Below are 23,839 nucleotides of genomic sequence, written 5' to 3'. Positions count from 1 at the left end.
CATATGAGTAGCACAGAATGAATCCCTATTTGGGAAGACAGCGGTGCTGAAGGCAGGAATGGACATCAAACACAGGGCAGGAACAAGAAATTTGCACACCCCAGACACATACAGTGTTTATATGTCAACTATTCCTCCATGAAGCTGTTAGAAACGAAATTAATTAAACAATAAAGAAGTTAATAAAAAATTCTCCGTTGGCCCTAGATTCTTCTTCACCTTCTACTGCATCTCTCTCTGCTCACAGTCAACACCAAGAAGGAAGCTCTGCACTGGGTGGCCACTTCTCTTCACTTCTTCAAGCTACTGCAATCAAGTTCCCCTTTGATACTATTTAAACTCCTCAAGCAACAGTCATTAATTATCTCCTAAAAGATTGATAGGATTTTTAAATATCTCTGAATATTTAGTTTCTCTCCAGAACTGAAGTGCCAACTACTCCTCCCAAATTAAAACCCTCTATGCACTCGGTTTCTGTGTCTTTCTGCTTCATAGGCTTCCTATCTTAACACTCAGCCCACATGTCTCAGCCTCCTTTTCAGCTCTTTCTCTTCTGTTTGCTCTTTAAATGGTAGTGTTCCCCATCTTACCACTCAGCCCACACATTCTCAGCTTCCTTTTCAGCAGTTTCTCCTATATTTGCTCTTTAAATGGTAGTGTTCCTCAGGGTCCTATTCTAGTCCCACATCTATTCCTCCATTATAAGCTGCCTCTGAGTAATTTTATCCTTCCTCTTAACTTCATCTGCTGCCCATCTATCATTTCTGTCTCCAGGCCAGACATTGTCTTTAGTCCCATTCTCATGCAGTCATTCATTTACTCATTCAACTCATCCAAACAAGTGCCCCGTGCATGCATATCTACACACAGGCATCTGACACTCAACAAGACCCAAACAGAAATCATCTTTTCTCCAAACTGTACCTGCTGATGTACTCCTTAGCTCTATAAAAGTCTGACTCATACATTGCTTCCTCCTCTCCATTTCTCCAGATACTGTTTTAGTCCAAGTCTATCTGAGCACACCAGCTGCAATGGTGTTCTAATGGTCTTCCTCTCTCCGGAATCTCCCCATCCATTCCATCCTCCATAGCATGACTAGGTTATCTAAAACACAATCTGACCATTCATTTCCCTGGTTAAAATTATTCTATGCCCCCTATATTCCTAATGGAATAAATTTCAAATACCTTATCAAAGTATTAAATGTTCCCCCTAATCAAAACTCTCGGCTACTCCCCCATTTGATTTCACTTCTTGCTCTACCTTCACCACTTTCTCACTTCCATTCTTTATTCTACCCATGTCCAACAGCCTGCAATGTCTTCAGATAATCCAGTCTGCCTTACATCTCCAGGCCTTCACACTTAAGAGGTTCGTTTAACTGAAGACACCTTATCTTCTTGTCTACCTGGAACATACTCATTAAGCCTTTAATATTCAACTTTATTTTCTTCTATGAAACAATTTTCAACCATCCTAAAAAATAGTTTTTCAGTTGCTCATTTGTGCCCTCACAACAGTTTTCACTTCTATCATAGCACATACAAAAGTTTATTATACTATTTTTAACATGTCTATCTTTTCTAATTAGACAGTGACAAAATTGACAAGGACTCTACCTCATTCAATTTGTAAAGTGTTTCACACAAGATTTTATAAAACATTTACTGAGCGGAATTTGTCATATGTAAAATTTAAAAAAGGATACCTGCATATGTGATATATTTATCCAAAGAAATAAATACCTAATTATATACTTTCAAGTACCAAGGCAGGTATGAGGGAATATTTTAGAGATGGAGGAGTGGGGAGTTGATTTCTGTATCCTTTAATTATTCTCACATTGCTGGTGCTCCTACTGCCGCATGGACTTCATAAATTTCTTTCTCATTATACAGGGTTGAGAAAAAGTAGGTTTATATTTTGAGTATGTGAAACGCAGTGTTTATTTTTATATTATTACTTATTAAGTATTGTATTATTTTCCATATGAACAACTATAAACCTACTTTTGACACACCTTGTATTGCCAATAAGGTAGTAGAGAAGTCAATTCTGTATAGAAATTGGTTTCTATTTTTACCTTTTCTGTGTATTATTTAAAACCTCATTCAAACTAGCAAAGCTTCCTGTAACTTTCAGGCAAGGTCTCTACCAAGCCATAGCATTTTCATTCTAAATGTGGGCAATGACCATTTTTCTATGAAACTTGATTCCATGGTAGCAAGGCACTCAAGTTTCTTCAAGAAATGGAAGAATATTAAATTATAAGAATTCAGATTAAGTTAGGAAACCAGTCTAAATTTATATTTTGATACCTGCCACTGATTATTTTATTTATTTTTAATTAAATTTATTGGGGTGATATTGGTTAATAAGATTATATACATTTCAAATGTACATTTCTGTGATACAGATCTGCATATTGCATTGTGTGTCCACCATCCAAAGTAAAATCATCTTCCATCACCATATATTTGACCCCTTTATCCTTTAATATCCCCATACTCCCTTCCTTCTTGTAACCACAATACTGTTGTCTGTGTCTGTAAGTTTTTGTTTGTTTATTTTTTTTGTTTGTTCATTTGTTGCTTTCGGTTTTTTTTTTTTAAGTATATTTTATTGATTATATTGTTACAATAGTTCCAATTTTTTTCCCTTTGCTCCCCTCCGCCCAGCACCCCCCTTCCCCGACAATCCCCTCCCTAAGTCCATGCCCATGGCTCACCCTTTCATATATTCTTCTTCTTTTTTTAAAAAATAATTAATTAATTAGTTAAATATTTTAACAATAAAAAATAACAATCCCTCCCTCTCAGACTTAAGACCCTTTACAATCTTATAAAGGACAATGGACGAAGGTCTCGAGCTCCTCTAGCTGCTTCAAGCTGGACATGGTCGTCGTCCTACCTACCCTTGGGTCAAGAAATCCCTAATAAGAGTGGGGATGTGGAGGGGAGGGTGGCCTTCCCACAAGGGGAAGGATCGTGTAGACTCCAGGTTGGTTGGCTGTCTCTGGACAACGGCATGCTTGGTTTAACAGGCTGGCATCCTTGTTGTATTCTGGGGGCAACAGGGTAAAAGGACATCATTCAATCCATAACCACTAGATGACAAAAGACAGGTATTAATTTTTCAATGTCCCACATTAGGGAAAAGAAGGGCTTCTTTGGAGGAAGGTATGCCAGGTACATCTCACCTGTCCAAAACCCTTTTGCCCATTATACTTAGTTTGGACTGAGGGAAATATTTTAGGTTTCCCCCCTCTCAGGCCTCTGGGCTCTTTCTGTCCAAGCCATTAGGATAGAAAAGAGAAACCAGTTTTAAAGTGAAGCCCACAGACCACCCCGTTCTTCACCAACCCAGCCACTTAGTTCAGCCAAACCAGTGAGTCTCAGGAGGCAGCAATGCAGACAGGATTAAGTGAGGTCTATATGTACAATCACTCAGGTAATGAGATCGTAGGCTTATGCCCTTTGAAAACAGAAAACACATGTTAATTTATGTAACATAACCCACACACAAGTTTATAGATCTGTAGGACTGTCTTATAGGAAAGACATCCAGTTGCAAGGCATTTGACATTCTTCTTGCCTGTAAATTAAACATCTTTGATAATGCCACAGACATAGTTTAACTTTCAAATGAAAACAAATTTTAAATGAAAAGAAACTTTAAAGACAGTTAGCTGCACTACTTTATAGTTTACCACTGGGCATTGTGATCTTCCTTGAATCTTGATTTTTCTCCCTAAGATTACCCTCCTTGTCATTAAAGGGACTGCATTAAGTTCATTTTTAATTTGTCCTGTTCTTTTGCATAAACACAACAAGAGCAGCAAATGATCACTTATGATCTTTAGTTCTGCTTTGCTGGAACTTACGCAAGGAACATTTAGGGTGACCTTCAGTCTGCCCTTCAGGGCACAGAAGCAGATCCACATACCTGGCATTCAGCCTTGCCTGTAAACACCTGTCTTTTCCAGGTCCTCCTGGTTTTCCATTGTGCCTTAAGGTCCCTTCTAGCCATCTTTCGGGAAAACAACCTTCGCTCCTTCCCTGGAAAGATTGCTATGGACCGCTCATCCATCCAAGGTACCAGGCCTTTTATCTCGTGGACTTTTATTACCTTTGAAAGTCAGTCCCAGTTGCTCAGGGCTTTTTGGTAACAACCAAAGCCCAAGCATGTCTCCTTTAGGCATGACATTCCAGTCAAAGTCTTAGTAAAAAAAATCGTTATTAACAACTGGTCTTATTAGTTTTATGCAAAGAAACTTAGGTCATTACTTACTTCTTTAGAATGCCAAATTCTGGAGGGATCAGATAGGGAGAAAATATATACAGTGTGAAGGAAAAACCTTGTCCTTCTAATATTCACTGAACTTGCATTTCTATTCTTTATATTTTTATTTTTCCCCCCACTAAAAATTTTTCTGTTTGTTTGTTTTTCCATTACAGTTGTTTCACTTTTTTCCCCCTCTTGCTTCTCTGCATCCTGTCCCTCCCTTCTCCCACATTCAGTCCCCACCCAGTTGTCCATGTCCATGGGTCATTTATACATGCTCTTTGACTAGACCCTTCCCCTTCTTACCACTTCTCTCCCTCCCATCTCCCCCTTTGTTACTGTTAGTTTATTCCTCATTTACATACCTCTGGTTCAATTTTGCTCATTTGTTTGTGTTGTTCATTAGTTTCCTGTAACAGGTGATAGCATAAGGTAATTTCCTTTTGTTGCCTGGCTTATTTCGCTAAGCATAATTCTCCCTAGTTCCAGTCATGTTGTTGCAAATGGTAGAAGTTCCTTCTTTCTTTCAGTACTTATTCATTGTCATTTTTCCCCTTTGTACTCGTGTTCCTCTCTGTCTCTCTCTGTTTCTTCATCTTCTTAAAGAAGACCCTTTAGCATTTCTTGCAATACTGGTTTGGTGGAGATGTATTCTTTTAACCTTCTTTTGTCTTGGAAACTCCTTATTTCACCTTCCATTTTGAATGAGAGCCTTGCTGGGTGGAGTATTCTTGATTGTAGGCCTTTGTTTTTCATTACTTGGAATATATTTTGCCATTCCTTTCTGGCTTGTAGTGTTTCTGCTGAGAAATCTGATGATAACCTTATTGGAGCTCCCTTGTATATTATTAGCTGTTTCTCTCTTGCTGCTTTTAGGATTCTCTCTTTGTCTTTGGATGTTGCCATTTTAATTATGATGTGTCTTGAAGTGGGCCTGTTGGGGTTCATCTTCATTGGGACCCTCTGTGCTTCCTGGACTTGCATGATTCTTTCTCTCTTCATGTTAGGGAAGTTTTCTGTCATTAGTTTTTCAAAGAGGCTTTCTATCCCTTGCTCTTCTTCTTCTCCTTCTGGAATTCCTATGATACAGATATTATTACGTTTCATGTTGTCCTGCAGCTGTCTTAGAGCCTCTTCAGTCTTGTTCAGCCTTTTTTCATTTTGTTGCATTGTCTGGGAGTTTTTGTCTACGTTGTCCTTCAGTTCGCTGATCCTATTTTCTGCTTCCTCTAGCCTGTTTTTAATTCCTTCTACTGTGTTCTTCAATTCAGAGATCGTATTCTTCATTTCCTCCTGGCTCTTATTGATAGCTTCCATGTCCTTTTTGATGCTGGTATAATTCTCATTAAGTTCCTTATAGTTCTTCTGGAGTTCACTGTAGTTTTTCTGGAGTTCTTTGTAGTTTCCACTGAGCTCATTGAGCTTCTCCATAATCCGTGCTTTCAATTCCATATCTGATAGTTGGCTCCCCTCTATTTCATTGAGCACTCTTTCTGGGGACTCTACCTTTCCTTTCGATGGGGGGTTGTTTCTCGGTCTCCCCATTTTTGTGACTCCTATTGTTTGTTGGTGCTTCTTAGAATGATCTGCACTTCCTGGATCTGCCCCTGGTGGCGTCAGATCCTGTACCAGTCTGGGCCTAGGCAGCCTGTTGGAGACTTCCAGGGATCTACTGCCTTTGTCTGGCTTCTTAGTTGTTAATCTATTCAATCTGTGATTAGCTGTCAGGCTTAAGGACCGTGGGTGTGGCAGCTTAATTCCTGTAGGCAGGGCCTTTGCTTCCCCTCAGGCTGTCGCCACTTGGCCGGGAATGGTCTGCCTGCAGTGTGGGGATGAGTCAGCACTGGGACCCGGCCGGCCCCTTCCCCAGCTCTCCCCTCAAAGTCACCACACCAAACTCTCCCCAAGCATTTCCTGTCCTCTCTGTCTTCCCTCTGCTTGTGCCCAGGGTAAGTGGGGTCCAAAATATTTTTGTATGTGATCCGCTTAAGAGCTCTTTTTCTCCAGCTGTTTCTCTCCGGCTAGCAAGAAACCCTGTGGCTTTTCGCTTTTCTCAGCTGGATACTATTTTACTTTCCACTCTGTTGCTGTAGGCTGGGAAGTCCAGCTGGGGGTTTAGACCCTGCCCTTCTCAGGGGGAATCCCCGGCTGCTGAGCTGTTTCTCAGTCCCTTCAGCTGCCACCCATGTGAGTCCAGCCAGCCCTTCCGCGTCTCCGCACTCCCTACCGGTCACGTTGTGATGTAGCGGCCTTTTCTGTCTCTCCGTGGTTATAAGACTTCTCTGCAGCTGGTGTTCGGTTGGTTATTCCAGATGATTTCTCCAAAATTAGGTTGTAAATCCAGACTAGTTCTGGGAGGAAGTTAGTGTAGCTTCCACTTACTCCTCCGCCATCTTGTTTCTCTCGCTTTCGGTTTTATATTCCTCATATGAGTGAAATCATATGGTTCTAATTGCTTCTGTCTGACTTATTTTGCTTAGCATGATATTCTCAAGGTCCACCCATGTTGCTGTAAATGACAGTATTTCATCTTTTCTTATGACTGAGAAGATGCATACCACATCTTCTTTATCCAAGCATCTACCAAAGGACACTTTGATTATTTCCTTATCTTGGAACCATGAATAATACTGCAATGAACATAGGGATGAAAATATCTTTGTGAATAAATGTTTTCAATTTTTTTCCGGTAGATAACCAGAAGAAGAATTGCTGGACCAAATGATAACTCTATTATTAATTTTTTGAAGAACCTCCATACTGTTTTCCATAGTGGTTGTATCAATCTACATTTTCATCAGCAGTGAATGAGGGTTCCTTTCTCTACCCCCTCTCCAACACTTGTTATTACTTGTTTTGTTGAAAATAGCCATTCTATTTGAGGTGGTATCTCATTGTAGTTTTGCATTTCCCTAATAGCTAGTGAATTTGAGCACCTTTTCATATATTGGTCGGCCATTTGTATGTCTTCTTGAGAGAAGTGTCTGTTCAGGTCCTCGGACCATTTTTAATTGGGTTATTTGTAGGTTTGGTGTTGATTTGTATAAGTTCTTTATATATTTTGGTTCTTAACCCCTGTTGGAGTTGTTGTTTACAAATATCTTCTCTCATTTGTTTGGTCGCCTTTTTGTTTTGTTGGCGATTTCTTTTGCTGTGCAGAAGCTTTTTAGCTTGGTATAGTCCCATTCAGTTATTTTTGCCTTTATGTCCTGTGCCCTGGGGTCAAATTCATGAAATCTTCTCTGAGTCCAAGGTCCATAAGTTTAGTACTTATGTTTCCTTCTATGTAATTTGTTGTTTCAGATTTTATATTTAGGTCTTTGACCCATTCTGAGTTAATTTTTGTATATCGGGACAAACTGTAATCTAGTTTCATTCTTTTGCATGTGGCTTTCCAATTTTCCCAGCACCATTTATTGAAGAGGTTTCTTTTCTCCATTGTATGTTTCTGTCTCCTTTGCCAAAAAGTATTTGCCTATATACATGTGGGTTATTTCTGGTACCAGTTTAAGAAAGGACACTCTGAAATAGCAAAGGGACCCGTACAAAACAATAGCAATGAAACTTTTTGTTGTTGCTTCCACCATTATATCTATATTTAATTAGAAAATAAAGTATGTAGTACAGAGAATCTAAAAGCAAGATGTATTTATATCTAAACAGTTTTTCTCCATCATTCACTTTAATATTTTGAATTTTCTGATGACTCTATAGCCAGCAGTTACTATAGAAATATTCTGGTACATCTCCATTAAGCTTGCTTGCCTTATAAAAAGGATGAGGATGATGAAAAACTTACTAACTAAAACTGGTCCTTTAAAGCAGAACTTCTATAAATCTGAGTTTTCTAAATACAAATCTGCATTCAAAATGACTGGAAACACACATTCATAAATATTCTATTTACATAAGAAGATGCCTCTTTTGTAATCAAGATAATAATCACTGATGATTTTAATTTATTTTAATTACTTGATTAAATATTTCATTTCTGCCAATATATTCATTATAAATTATCTTCCTTAATGATACAAATTTATGCTCTTCAGGTTAATTTTAATATATCACATTTAGCTGGAAAGAAATTTAACAAATATTCTGCACAGGAACAATTGGACTTAAAGCAGCAGGACTCCTTCATTGGCGTCTGGTAGAACAGGAGAACTGTCACCTTCCACCCCTTTATTAAACGAAATGTAGGAAAGCCCCCGTTTGTTAAAAATATTTGGGCAAGCAAATGTTCTATCTATTGTCATCTTGCTTGGCTAAGAATTTCTTCTAAATGAGTAATTATCTTTCAAAGGATCAAAATCAAATGTAATATATACTATAATACCTATTTGATTATGAATGAATCATTTTTTAATGGGGCAGGTCAAACAGCTAAATTTCTCAGTTATCACTCTTTTTCAGCTTTATTGTGGTATTGACAAATAAAGCTTGTATATACGATAATTTAATATACATATGCATTGTGAAATAATTACTAAAATTAGGTTAATTGACATACCCATCACTTCACATAGTTGCTATATTTTTGTAGTGGGACCACCTAAGATCAATTATATTAGCAAATTTCAAGTATACAATGTAATATTATTAAGTATAGTCGCCATGATGGAGATTAGATCTTCAGAACTTATTCATTCTACATAAGTGAATCTGTGTATCCTTTGAACAATATCTCCCCATTTCTCCCATCCCCTAGACCCTGGCAAACACGTTTCTACTCCATGCTTTATGAGCTCAGATGTTTAAGATTCTGTGAAATGAGATCATGCAGTATTTGTCTTTCTTTGCCTGTCTTATTTTACTTAGTACAATGTCCTCCAGGTTCATCCATTCATTCATGTTGTCACAAAGGGCAGGTTCTTTTTTTTTTTTTTTTTTAAGGCTAAATAATACTCATCTGTTGATGGACATTTAGGGATTTTGCATATGTTGGATACTGTGCACAATGATGGAATGAACATAGGGGTACAGCTATCTCTTTGAGATATCTGTATTGATTTCATTTCTCGTGGATATGTAGCCAGAGATGACATCGCACAGTAGTTCTATTTCTAATTTTTTTTAGAAACTTCCATACTGTTTTCCATAATGACTGCACTAATTTACATTACCATCAATGGTATACCAGGGTTCTTTTTTAATCCCGACACCCTCAGCAACACTTGTTTTCTTTGTCTTTTTTTATAATAACCATTTTACCAGGTGCGAGGTGATGTCTCATTGTGGATTTGATTTGCATTTCTCTGATGATTAGTGATGAACACCTTTCCACATTTTTATGTTCTCTTTTGAGAAATAATCTATTCAGGTCCTTAGCCCATTTTTAAATCGGGTTATTTTGGGTTTTGTTTGTTTGTTTGTTATTCAATTGTTTGAGTTCCTTACAGATTTTGGATATTAAACTTTTATCAAATGTATGGTTTGCAAATATTTCCTCCCATTCTCTAGGTTTCTTTTTCAATCTGTTGATTGTTTCCTTTGCTCTGCAGAAACATTTTAGTTTGATGCAATCCCATAACAAAGTAGAAAATCCCATTTTCTATTTTTGCTTTATTGTCTATGTTTTTGGTGTCATATCCAAAAAAATAATTGCCCAGACCAATGTAAAGAAACTTTTTTCCATGTTATCATCTAATAATTTTATAGTTTTGAGTTATATGTTTATTAAATCCATGTTGAGTTGATTTTTGGATAATGTGTGAGAGAGAGGTCCAATTTCATTCTTCTCCACACAAATATTCAGTATTTCCAACACCATGTATTGAAGAGACACTATTTTCCTCATCTGTATTCTGAGTACACTTGTCTATGATCAGTTGACCATGGATGCAAGGATTTACTTCTGGACTCTCTATTCTGTTACATTGGTCTATATATATATATATTTTTTATGACTGTATCATACTGTTTTCACATAGTTTTGTAATATATTTTGAAGTCAGGAAATGTGATGCCTCTATCTTTGTTTTTCTTCTCAAGATTGCTTTGGCTATTCAGGGTCCTTTGTGGTTCCATATGAATTTTAGGACTGTTTTTCTCGTTTCTGTAAAGAATGCCATTGGAGTTTTGACAGGGTTTGCACTGAACTTGTAGATGGCTTTTGGTAATATGGACATTTTAACAGTGTTAATTCTTCTAATCCATGAACACAGGATATTTTTCCATTTATCTGTATCCCCTTTGATTTCTTTCATCGATGTTTTATACTTTTCAATGTCTTTTACCTCTTTGGTTAAGTTCATTCCCAAGTAGCTTATTCTTTTGCTGCTACTGTGAAGGCAATTGTCTTCTTAATTTCTTTTTTTTGGGGTAGTTGGTTTTTTGTATACAGAAATGTGACTGGCTGTTATAGGTCAATTTTGTATCATTCAACTATATTAAATTTATTTTTTAATTTTAACAGCTTTTGTAGTTGTTGAGTCTTTATAAAGTTTTCTACATAAGTGATCATGTCACCTTCAAACTTCTTCGTTTCCAATTTGGATACTTTTTATTATTATTATTTTTCTTGTCTCATTGCTCTGGCTAGGAATTCCAATACAATGTTGAATAGAACTGGTGAGAATGGACATTCTTGCCTTGTACCAGATCTTCAAAGGCAAGCTTTCAGTTTTTCCTCATTAATTATAATGTTAGCTGCGGGCATTTCATAAATAGCTTTATTGAGTTGAGGTTAAATTCCTTCTATACCTATTTCCTTGAGAACTTTAATCATATAAAGATTTTCAATTTTTTGCATCTATTGAGATTATTATATAATTATATTTATTGTACGATTATGTAATTATTATTTGTTTATTGTTGTTTATTTGAGATTTTGTAAGCATTTATCACTATGAGCTTCCCTGTTAGAACTACTTTTGTTGCATCCCACAAATTTTGATATGTTGTATTTCCTATTTTATTTGTCTCAGGATTTTTTTTTTTAATTTCTCTTTTGATTTCATTTTTGACCTATTGATTCTTCAGGAGTCTGTTTTTCAAAATCCACATATTTGCAAATATTTGAGTTTTCTTCTTTTAATTGACTTCTAGTTGCATATCATTGTGTTCAAAAAAGACACTTGATATGGTTTCAACCTTCTCAAATGTATTAAGACTTGTTTTGTGGCCTAACATATGACCTGTCTTGAAGAATGCTCCATGTTCACTTGAAAAGGATGTGTATTCTGTTGCTTTTGGATTGAATGTTCTCTACGTAGCTTTTAAGTCTACTTTACCTAATGTCTCATTTAAGATCTTTTCTGTCTAGGTGATCTATCCATTAATATAAGTGAAATATTAAAGTTCCCTTCTGTTATTTCATTTCTATCTATTTCTTCCTTTAGGTTTGTTAATATTTGCTTTATATATTCAGGTGCTCCTATGTTGGGTATATACTTACTTACAAATGCATATCCCCTTGTTGGACTGACCCCTTTATCATTGTTTTGCCTTCTTTGTCTGTTATAACAGTCTTTGTTTTAAAGTCTATTTTGTCTGATATAAGTATAGCTACCTCAGTTTTCTTTTGATTTATATTTGCAAAGAGTATCTTTTTCCATGCCTTAACTTTCGGTTTGTGTGTCTCCTTATACCTGAAGTGAGTTCCTGATAGGAATCATACAAATGGGACTTATGTTTTTTGTACATTCAGCTACATTATGCCTTTTGATTAGAGAACTTAGTCCATTTACATTTAAACTAATTTTCCATAGGTATTTATTGACATTTTGTTAATCATTTTATGGCTGTTTTATTCCTTTTTCTTCTCTTGCTCTCTTCCTTTGTGAGTTTTTTTAGTGGTGTGCTTAAATTCATTTCTCTTTATCTTTGTATATCTAATATTTGTTTTTGCTTTGTGGTTAATATCCGACTTACATATAATAATATCCACAACAGTCTATTCTGTTAATAAGAACTTAAGTTTGATGGCATTATATAGCTCTCCAGATTTAGTCTCTCCCCACCACATTTTATGTTGTTAATGTTACATCTTACATCTTTTTGTCTTATATCTGAGGCTTGTCTTAAAATTCTTTGCATGTTGTCTTTTGGAGAGCAGAAGATTTCAATTTCAATGAAGTCCAACTTATCAATTATTTATGTCATGGATCATGTTTTTGGAATTGTATATAAAAAGTTATCACTATACTCAAGATCATCTAGGTTTTCTCTTATGCTATCTTCTAAGAATTTTATAGTTTTTCATTTTACATTTAGGTCTGCAATCCATTTGAGTTAATTTTGTGAAAGTAATTTTGTTATTTTTAAGATGTATAACATAGTTGCTATAGAAAATAATGGCTGGTTTTTTAACCAATTCGTTCATAAGATGAAGATCACTTACTCAAGTGCTTCCCAAAGATCTGTCTTTAAATTGAATTCACTAGAATTAATTGGGATGGTTAAATGGTTTGGTTTGGTTTGGTCTGGCTTACAAAAATTAATTCTCAGGAGCTAATAGTCAAGATGGGGATGTTATGGCATATGGGTATAACTGATCATTATATAGTACTACTGTGTAGTATTTAACATATTTAAGTTTACTTAAGGACCCAAAGAGGAATTTGAAACTTTAACAGAGTTTGAGAAAAGTGGAACTGAGATCTAATTTTGCCATTATCCTGAGAACCGACCTAAACAAGAGAGCAATGCTGAAGTCTGAATGGGCATAGAGTTGTCCTTCTACAGAATGGAAGTGTTGGGAAGGATTTTTACTCTCTGGCAAGCTTCACTTAATGCTCACACTAGTATGTTTAAGCTTCCTTGCATCACTATTTTTGTACATTAAAATGATACATTCAACACTTGACATATTAAAAAATATTTTATTTGTATTTTTCTCAAAACTGCATAATAAATATTACTTAAGTCATAAGCATCAAACATCAGATTGTTTCCAAGCAAAGGGGGGTTCATTCACATGGCTCCTTGGTGTAAGACCAGCACAATTAGTATTGAGAAAAACAGGCCTTTATTTACAATATTCCAACCTGGGATGGGGGGAGCTGGGAGCACTCTGCACTCCTGCTCAGAACCCTGTTCTCCCATGAGACCCAGCACTTCCCTTGCTCCACAACAAGGCCATAAGCCAACTCCAAACCCAATAGTTCCCCATTCCTTATCTGTCAGCTCTCTCCTTCAGGATCTGGGATATAATGTCATCAGCCTCCATATAATAGTCCAGGAAAGCATGTACTATGTTACACTGAATCATGGCGAAGTTCAGGAAGAGCACAAGTCCTAAGAGAGTGTCCTCTCCATATGTCCCAAGCTCCAAGAGTCCAGATAAAGTACGGGTCTACACGGCATAGTCCTTAATGGCTTCGGAGTCAGCTGGAGTGGGCATGATCAAAGCAGCAGTGTGCCTGCTTTCTTACTAGCCTAGGCCTCATGGCCAGATCCTGACGGCAAACTGCCTAGCTGCTACTCACATGGCCGCCACAACCTGCTGCTCCATCATGTGCCTCTAACAGGCTTCTTCCATTGTGCTTCTTCTCGTGGCAGACGGGGGCCTTCTTCCACATCAGACCTCATGGCGGACTGGTGGGGTTCCTCTGCAGTGTTTCAAACCTCATGACCCAGTGTCCCAAATGGCTGCGACCCTTTCCTTTTGGCTGGCTCCTTTCCTTCTGACTCTCTCCTTCAGGAAAGCCTCAACTACCCCCTTGTCATTGATATGCAAAGTGTTTTAAACAGTATCATCTGTCCTTTTATTGGCCCTAGCTACCAACCTGTCATAGATATGCACAGTACTTTAAAAGCTGTATTATCTCCTTCCCCCATCCCAAAACCATGGCCTGTGGGACTTTTGGAGACCCCTGTTACAAAATGACTTTTCTATAAATTCTTATTCCTTAATACTATGAGGCCATATTCACAAAATGAGTTGGAAAACAATATTCCATTAGAAAAAATAACATTTGGGAATAGAGGGAGGAGAGAGACTGGGAAGGAGACCAACTACACAGGTTATGTTATCTTCACTGATCAGCACTGAATATAATCTCACACCTTTCCTAATTCAACAGAATCAGCTTCAACCTTATTCTTGCTTTTACCTGATTTACAAGCATTGCTTTATTAACACCAAAAACAAACACTTAGAAAGAAATAGACTCCTTTTGCTTAACAGATTATGAGAGGTAGAAGGGACACGTTGAGTTTTCCATTTGCAGGGTGAGCTTGCAGCAGGGAGATAGAACAAACTTGAACTTTGAAATAAATCTGACCTGCAAACCACCAAGGAAAAATTAAATTAAATTAAAAAGTAACAATTTAACCCTTCCATACCTAGCCTGAGGAAAAGCTGTGACATTCTAAACTTAAAAGATTTGTATTCAGGTCCTGCCCAGGAGGCTCAGTTGTTTGGAGCATTGCCCCCCATACACCAAAAATCTGCAGGTCCGGGCACATACCTAGGATGTGGTTTTGACCCCTAGTCAGGACACGAAGGGGAGGCAACAGAATGTTTCTCTCTCACATCAATGTTTCTTTCTCCCCATTCCTCTCTCTCTAAAATCAGGGAACGTATCCTTGAGTAAAGACTTAAAAAAAGATTTATGTTCAGGTCACACACCTCTTACCTCCAAAATATCTTGCTCATGCCATAGCAAAGCATGCCCAAATCCTCTGATACTATTTCTTCTTTGTATGACCCCCTCTTCAGCATGGCTGATTACATCTGCCAGCACCAACTTTCAAAGACCATCTTCTTCCTCCTACTCTCTGCAAGTACTACACACATTTTAACAATGGACTCATACATTGTAGTTCATTCTGCAACAGTAACTCTGACCCTCATGTTTTCGACTTGTCACGAGGAGGAAAAGCAGTCCGAAAATGGGTTGGGAGTGGAGGAAATGCCAACCAACATTCATCTTTGAAAAGCCTTAATCATACTGAGTGTCCATCAACTTAGTTCCAGAAAGCAGTAAACATATATAGAATACAGAGTAAACTTCAGGAGCAATTTTATTAATGATCTCTTTAAGGAAAAAACAGTGCTGGGCCTGAATGATCCTTATTGTTGATATACACAGCCCTGGGTTGTGAAATAAGCACACACCTCTTGCCTTCATTTTTCCCATACTAAGCTAGGAAGGTTGGTGATATGTTGTTTATTTTGATACTGTACAGAATTCCATCTCTATAGAGTTGAAATTACATCTCCAAGCACAACTGGATCTGTAGTTTAATATTTCACAGAGCATAATAATAATTATGTCTATAGAGCTTGATTATACCAGTCAAGGTGAACAAAGAGGAAATGATGCCATTCTTATTTTGTAAATATTTCTGCCTGGCCACCATTTGTGCTCCAATGGTGAGAAGTGACATAAAACTATCAAAGATAACTTTTTATAGCACAACATACGTTTAAATAGCAAATTTTAAATTACATTTCCAAAAGAAAGGTTCTGTTGAGACAGGATGATGAGAAGCTAGAACAATTCCTTGGCAAATGAAGTAGGGAAACTGGGAAAGATAGCTGAACTCAGTGGTCTAGCAATTTACAGTCAGGTGCAGATGATCGCCAGGGCAGAAGACCCCCCAGACCCCTGAATGCCTGGTAGGGGGCAAAACCTGGAAAACAAGGACCTCACCCCCAGGGTAACCTTTCCTCCCCGGAGATATTATCTAGGCCTCAGTTGTATTTCAGCTCCAGGTCCAGAAAAGCTGCAAAACAGGGGTGACACCAGAACCAACTGCAATGACTAAAGACCCCCCTGCCATGTCACCAGGCAATTAATCAGTGGAGACATGACCCTAAAAGGGCACACCCTGAGAACTGATGAATATTCTGCTAAAACCCTCCTGAGATCTCCACTAAGATTCCTGCCTGCAAGACGGATATAAAAGTCTCAAGACGGGGACCCAGTGTGCTGGCACCGGTTCCTTCTCTGGGGAGTAGTCAGCGCCATTTCCTTCTTCTCCCTTCCCCTTCCCCTTCTTTCTTGGCAGCACGCGACTCCTAAACTCTACGGCAATGGCAGCCGGCAGCTTGACCCAGCCTAATCCCCTGAACCTGTCTCAAAAGCTCGGTTTTCTCTGACTTCCCAGTGAGCCAAGGCAGCTCAGGTTAGCCTCTCTGTTGCCGCTTCTATGCTAAGCCCTTCCTTTTCTCACTGTCCCAGCTTTGATACATGCATGTATCCTCACAGTCACCTGGACTCGCGTTGTGAAATCTTTCCTACACCGTAATCAAAAACTCATCCCCTGCAGCTGCCCCTAGACAGACCCCTGTCCACTAACACATATTATGTCTGCACAGAGTAAAAATCGTTGGTTCTTCATTGCAGAGGGACTCTCTCTGCTTGCCCACTGCTCCAGCATCAGCGCTACTCATCTACCTGCCTCTCGAAACCCGGGATAAGGTAACAGATTTGCATTGAAATTTACAAGGTTTAGTTTATGTAAATGGCCTCTTTCTTACTATCTTAGAGGTCTGCGATGAAGTTCATACGAAGCAGGGTGTGGACCGACTTTGGCCTGTCTTTGCCGCTACGAAGGACGTTCCCCTGGACAAGACCCTACTTTTGTGCTTCTGTGATCACACCCGCCGCACTGCCCCTCCAAGAATGCCGAGTCCTTTTCAGGTGCTCATTAATCACCGAGACCCCCTTGATTCCTGGGGGTTATTTTACAGTCTCTGGGCGCTGAAGCCTCTCAGTTACCCAACGTGAGCTAAGTGTCAGCCTACCTCCGTGAGAAAGAGACCACCTCTCGCTGAAGAGAAGGGAAAATGACAGGATATTCGAAGGCCACCTTCACAATAGCCGTAGTTTTTTTCTCAACTTAAAATATTTACTTAACATTTCCCTGGAAAGTTTTTTAAAGTGACTTTTTGGGGGAAGATAAGTTTCATCAGTACCTAATTAGTGCCTACTTTCTAGAAGCAATTTTTTAAAAGGTGAGTTTGAAGAATTTTCTCCTGTTTTTTTATTAAAGCCACAAAACTCCTCCGCAGCTCGCCTCAAAAACATCCCCACCCCTCCAGGGCGGAGCGTGGCCCTTATTTATAGTTGCTTAGAGCCCGCCTCCTCTTTAGCGGTTCCAGCCAATCCTGTAACGTCTAATTTTGTAGGCAGAGCTATCGCGAGACTCCAACTGTATCCTGTCACAGTCTTAAACTGTGGGGACTTGCGTAGAAGTGGCTCTTGAAGCCACTGCCGGGGAAAGGGGGCGGGGCAGCAGGGCGTGCTCGTTCACATTGACCCCACGCTCCAGCGCGCTCCCGGCAGCTAGGAGCTGGGGTTTCTGGCTCCCCTGGGAACCCCAACACAAAACAGCATAAATCGTGCGTGTCCACTTCAAGCGGATGTTCGGTGGGTGGTGACTGCGTGCCGGGGACCTGCGGCGACATTAGAGGGCCTTGGTGCAAGGAAGCTCAAGAGGCTTGGAGAACCTTCTAGGAAGGCGCTCAGGTGATGGAGGGTCAGGGGTCAGAGGTCGGGTGTGGAAGACGACTTCGGACACAGAGGGAGGCCCCAAAGAGGGAGAACTCGGTTGTTCTGGGGCCTGGGAAGATAAAGGGCTAAGACGGAGCCGCAGCGCGAGTCCCCCGGCCTTTTCCTATCCCAGGCGTGCGGGCCTCTGGACCGCCACGGCTTCCCCGGGAAGAGATGGGGTAGTGGGAAGGGAGGCTGTGCCTCTCCCCCGGGGCTTGGGCCTGCAGTGTTTTTGTTTGAGGGTTTGAGGGGCTATTGTCGCGCGCCTGGGCCTCGCGGTAGCCGATTTGCTCCGCCCGCTGCTGGAAGCTCTCTGGCGCGCTGATCGTCCAGCTCTGACTCCTCGCATTGCCTTTGGGTCTTTCGGAAGCAAACTGAGTGGGTATCGCCATTCGCTGCACGCGGGCCCCTGGAGGCTGGACCTGGGCGGCTGCCTAAGCTTCTTGGGGCGCGACGTTGTAATGCCCTGAAAGGGGAGGCCGAGGCTTCTAAGTCAGCCTGAAAGTTCTCAGTTACCTTTGGAGTCAGATTAATTACACTCGCGTTCAAAACCACCCTTGCACGTTTGCTCCGTGGTAGTTGCTAGGCTTCTGAACGAAGACGTGTTATCTGATGATTGATGGCCACTGTCATATATGCGGTGTTATTAAATAATGACTGTTGAGCGAAGATGTGTTATCTGATGATAGATGGCCACTGTCGTATATGCAGTATTACTAAGTAATGACTGTTGAGCTTGTGCCTTTTTCTCTAAGTGACTTGACACTTGGAACGAGGTAGAAATCCTAGATGTTTGGTGTTTCCCAACTTGTATTTAGATTCACTTGAGGCTCTAATGGAATAAGATAAAATAATTTTTAGTCATTACAACTATTTTTAATTATTGTGTTGAGCAATAGCAAAAATGGTGAAATTCCCATGAATAGAAATGACCCGTGATATCTGTACTGTCACTAAAAAGGACTAGTTCTGGTTTATGGTCAGTAACCACGCTGAAAACAGAACAGTGATAAGCAGTAGTGGGATAACTGTGCATTTACTGGATAGCCTGTGCTTCCTGGAGCTCTGAAGGACCAGTTAGCCAATAAACTAACAGTTGAGAATAAAATAGTTTACTTCTGAAAGATGCCAAGATATATATATATATATATATATATATATATCTTTTTGCTCAGCCTAAAAGAACTGTACTTACAGAATTATTATTTTTTAAATCTTTTATAAAGAGTTCGGGCTAGGAAGATTGGGGGGAAACAGAATCTCAGTGAAACACTTGTCTTATGAAGACATTTTTCAAGTTTATGTGGCTAACATTGTAGGATTCAGCAGGTGAAAAGACTCTCATCCTGCTGGAGCTCTCAAACAGAAAAGGACTCTGGTGGTGGTAGACTGTTGAGAGACTTTTCAGTCATCAATAATGATCGGGCTTTGCTTATCTAGGGCTCACCTTGGACCTGGACATGTAGCAAATGTCTACTCCTGTGCCCTTAACAGCCTAAAATCAGGTCTACCATAGATTTGTTGTAATTAAGAATTTGTGTCATTTAATGAGGAGATTATAATTTGGGGGGGGGGGTCTGAATTTGTTTAATTGATATTCATTTGTTTTTTTGTTTTATTAACTTAAGATTTTATTTAGTTTTCTTGCAGCCTCTCTTTGTTTTCTATTAAGGATACAGGTCAGTCAGTTTTGTCTGTCTCATTCTGGGCCAGAAATAATAAAGAATAGTTTCACATTACGTATAGTCTTCTAGAATGTGGTTAAGGGACGCTTGTCCAAAAAGAAACGTGAGTAGAGTACTGTTGGCGCCTTAAAATAGGGAGGGTATTCATGGAGTTAGAGATCTTTGTTTCACCTTATTTTGTATATCATTTCCATCCTGGCACTGACTTGGCATTGGAGGTACAATGCTGAATAGGACACTGTTCCTGCCCAGTTTCAAGTAATTCATAGTCAAACAGCTGGGAACACTGTAGCAGCTGGGATCAAGGAAGAGAGGCCCTTAACTCAGCGGGCCTGTCATGGAGGGGTTTGGGGGGAAGATTGTGACTGTGACCGTTAGGAAAATGTGAAAGAACATTTCAAGGAAAAGGAACTTAACATTTAAATGCAGGACAGTAAAAATTCAGTCCCTATAGGAAACTGCATATAATATGTTTTACATAAACACTGATACATAAGGGGGAGGAAGAAGAAGTAGAACCATCAAAGGTGGGATTCGTGTGATATGAAGAAAACCAGGAGAAGGATTTGGGATACGATTAGAGATATACCAGTACTTGACTTATTACCTCCAATTAACATTATGGTTATAAGTTGCTTATCCTCGGATAGAGAGATCCATTAGGAAAAAGATTCAATCCACACAATTTTTTTTTTTTTAAGTTATAAATGTATGCTCAATTCTGGTTTAATTGGCTGGGGTAGTACCTGGGCATTAGGATTTTTTTTTTTAAATTTCCACAGGTGATTCTAATGTGCAGTCAAGTTTGAGGCACACTGATCTGTGGTCTGCCATTCTGCTACATTAAAGTTTGTTTATTGTGAAACAGTTTACCATACGGCCAGGATGTTAATAGTAGCAACTACCACTTAGTGAGTATATGCTAAATTGCTGTTACTATGATATATTTAATTTGTAAGTACATTTCTGCTATCATCCCCATTTTAGAAATGAGAAAACTGGCCCAAGAGAGGTTAAGTAACTATTCCGAAGCCACACAGTAAATATCAAAGCTAGAATTAGAACCTTCTTTCCTGCAAACCACATTTCTTTGCTGATGTGAGACTGTATAGCCAGTTGCTTTTGGGGTTTATAGAGATAATGATTCCATAATTATCGTGTTATTATTATGGTGGAAGTAATAGGTTGTATCAATGGCCCAGTTTCTTGTTATGGTGGAAGTAATAGATTGTATCAATGGGCCGGTTTCCTCTCCACCCCTTACTTCACATCCAAGTTCTTTGCCATGAGCAGTTCTACCCAGTAAAGAAGTGTATGCCTTTTGCCACCTCTTGACTTTGGGTTCATACATGTGACTTACTTTGGCCCATGAAAACTTAGTGGTTTTGCTATGACCAAGCTCTTTGAAAAATACATGTGTGATTGGATTTGCTCTCCTAGACTTCAACCATCAGCAATAAGAACATTCGTGGGTTGCTTTGCCAGTCCCATGAGAAGAATGAAAACTGCATTACGCAGAGCCAAACTGCTCTGCCAGAAACCAACCCAGATCAGCCAATCCCCAGCTAACCTGCGTATCTGTGGGAATAAATGATTGCTGCCTCAGGCCATTAAGCTTTGGCGTAGTGTGTCATACAGCATGTCTGTGGCTGTCGTTAACTAATAAGTTGATAAATTCTCAAGGTTCCAGCAGGATTATCAAATTCCAGTATTCATGCCTGTGCTCTGAGGAAAACGGGACAAAAGTAAACACTTAGGTTGTTACAGGCTTGCCATATTATTCTTCCAAGGTAAACGGGAAGATAAGAGGCTTGAAAAGTAGTTAACTAGAGTTAGAGATCGATTATAGTCTGTTGCCTGCCCATTCCTGAACCAAGCACTGACTAGGGAATGGACTTCTCATAATTCACAAACACTTGCACTTTTTGATAGACATTTTACACTTTTGAGAATGTTCTGTATTTGCACTAATACAGTAGCCATTAGTTACACATGACTATTGAGTGCTTAAAGTGTAGCTACTGAGTCTAAGGAGCTGAGTTTACAATATTTACTCTTAAAGTTAAATAGCCACATGCAGCTAGTGGCAGTCTTATGGGACTGCATGGACAGAAACAACTTCCTTGGGCTGCCAAGGAAACCACACTCCTTTTAAGTCACAAATCCACCATGTTCCTAAATAAAGGAAAGATTCCGTCAGCAAGAGCAAGGAAGTGGGGTAGATCTTAGGTAGGTAAGTACTATTACCTCAGTTTCTTTTATGGTTATTGTTCTACACAGATTTTCTATTTCTTAAGCCACTTTTATTTATATTTTATAAGTAAACTACCCCTTTTATTGAGATTTTTCAACTTTATTAGAATAAAAGCTATTCTTAATCTCATAATTTTTAAATCTTTTCTGCGTCTGTTTTTTGTTTTTGCTTTTTAAAATCAGCTTTATTGAGGTATAATTTACATATAATAAAGTTCAACAATTTTAAGTGTACAACTTGATGGGTTTTGACAAATGCATATGATCATTTCTGTCACCCCAATGTTTTCCCTCCAGCTCCTTGGTTGTCAATCACATCTTCCTACTTCCTGGCTGCAAATAAACACTGATCTGCTTTCTGTCACCTGGTTTTTGCTTTTCTAGAATTAATGTGAATAGAATCATACAATATGTAGTCTTTTACATCTGGCTTCCTGCACTTAGCATAATGCTTTAAAAATTCATCCATGTTGTTGTATGTTGTATCAGCAGTCTGTCACAGAGTAGTTTTCCATTATCCATTCACCAGGTGATGGACCTTTGGACTTTTCCAGTTTGAGGTTTTTAGTAGTAAGACTGCTATTAACATTCAAGTTTAAGTCTTATTTGTGAATCTGTGTTTTCCTCTTCGGTAAATACCTAGTAGCAGATTACTAGACTATGCAGGAAGTGTATATTTAATTTTATAGGAAATTGACAAACTTTTCCTGTTAGGATATTTGAGAGTTCAATTCTGGTTGCCCTACATCCTTAGTCTTTTGACTATTCTAGTGCATATGTAATTTCTCAGGTAGTTGGTGGGTTTAATTTGCATTGCTCTTACCGGCTGCCTGCCACCACCCTGTAGGCAAAATTCCAGAGGCAAAGGTTTGGTGATAAAGGAAAGGAGTCTTTATTCAAAAACAGTTACTTAAGCCTATCAAGTCACAGTTTTAATTACTCAAGCCCATCAATTAAGGCTAAACCCCTGGGTTCTCCTATCTTTTCCCTGTTAATTTCTGTAGTGTTAGTTTACAAACTGAAACAATGTAATACACAAAAGTTACACAATTTTGGAAGAATGAGAGGCTCCTGTCTCAGAGCCTGTCCCCTCTAGAACACCCAAAGAATAACCCTGCCACCTTCTGCCAAGCCAGCCCAATCCTAGGCTGTGCCCAGTGTTCTTTCTGTACAAGATACCATCCGTTGGAAAATACAGGCAGCTGCAGCACCATCATCCAGGCACCTTCAAGGAAAAAAAGCCTGAGAGCCAGAGAGTCAGAGAGCCAGAGCCAGAGCCTGAGAGAGAGCAAGCGCAGGAGCCAGAAAAGCTCCTAAGCCAAAGAGCAGCCCTTTTTATTTCCATTGGTTCTGAGGCTTTAGCTTCTCAGCCAATCCCATCCTAGACTGCTTTCCATTGCCTCAGCAAACTCCTCCTATGGTCCCTCCTACTTCTCCCCAGTGATCTTAATCAGATCTCTCTGTATCATTGCCTTAATGACTAATGATGGTCAAGAATTTTTTATATGCTTACTTGCTACTTGTAAATCATCTTTGTTGATGTGTTAAATTTTGTGTTCATTTTATAAGGGTGTCTTACTACTGATTTTTAAGAGCTCTTTATATGTTCCTCATACAAACCCTTCCTAAGATAACAGTATGTTATCTCCCTGAGGACGTGATGATGTTGATTATATGAATGATAAAGTCCTGTTGAGATTTCTCCATCTGATTCCTTGAGTGCAAATTTGTTGATTTATTTTCCTATTGAAGATCCTTTAATGTATGATTTGATTTTGAGCTCATCTTTGCATTTCAGATTCCCTGCTTTACTTTCATTGTTTTGGCTTGTACAGTTTGCTTAAGAGGAATGGTCAGAAGCAGAAGTGGATGCTTGGACTTATTTTCTATTCTTTTCAGAGATAACATGGGAAACCTCTCTTATAGGCAGAGTCCAATGCCATAAGCTTTTTCTCCTGTACTCCGTAACAATGGATATCTTTCTAGTTTAGGCATTGGTCTCCCAGAAAAGAGATACCCGCACCACAGCTGCATTGTCTTTGTGAGAGAGAGGGCAGGTAAGGACCTGCCAGTTCCCACTCTGTTGCTCCATTATTATTGGTGTTCAGCCCTGGGCCCACTTTGAGTTCTAGTACCAGAGCTGCCCCCATTGTGCATGGATGCCCTCCT

General features: G+C 39.1%; 1 protein-coding gene across 1 annotated transcript in view; it reads left to right on the top strand.

Moving 5' to 3' along the window:
* Nucleotides 1-17,519: 17,519 nt before the first annotated feature.
* The window catches only part of SHPRH (SNF2 histone linker PHD RING helicase), a 70,782-nt gene continuing 64,462 nt past the window's right edge, over nt 17,520-23,839 (top strand). Inside the window, exon 1 of the mRNA XM_090279945.1 lies at nt 17,520-17,708. The gene's annotated coding sequence lies outside the window, so the exon portion shown is untranslated. The remainder of the gene's footprint in view (nt 17,709-23,839) is intronic.

This window comes from Furipterus horrens, unplaced genomic scaffold, assembly GCF_987537825.1.
Source record: "Furipterus horrens unplaced genomic scaffold, mFurHor1.1.pri manual_scaffold_6, whole genome shotgun sequence".
NCBI lineage: Eukaryota > Metazoa > Chordata > Mammalia > Chiroptera > Furipteridae > Furipterus > Furipterus horrens.
This window is presented reverse-complemented; position numbering and strand designations above follow the sequence as displayed.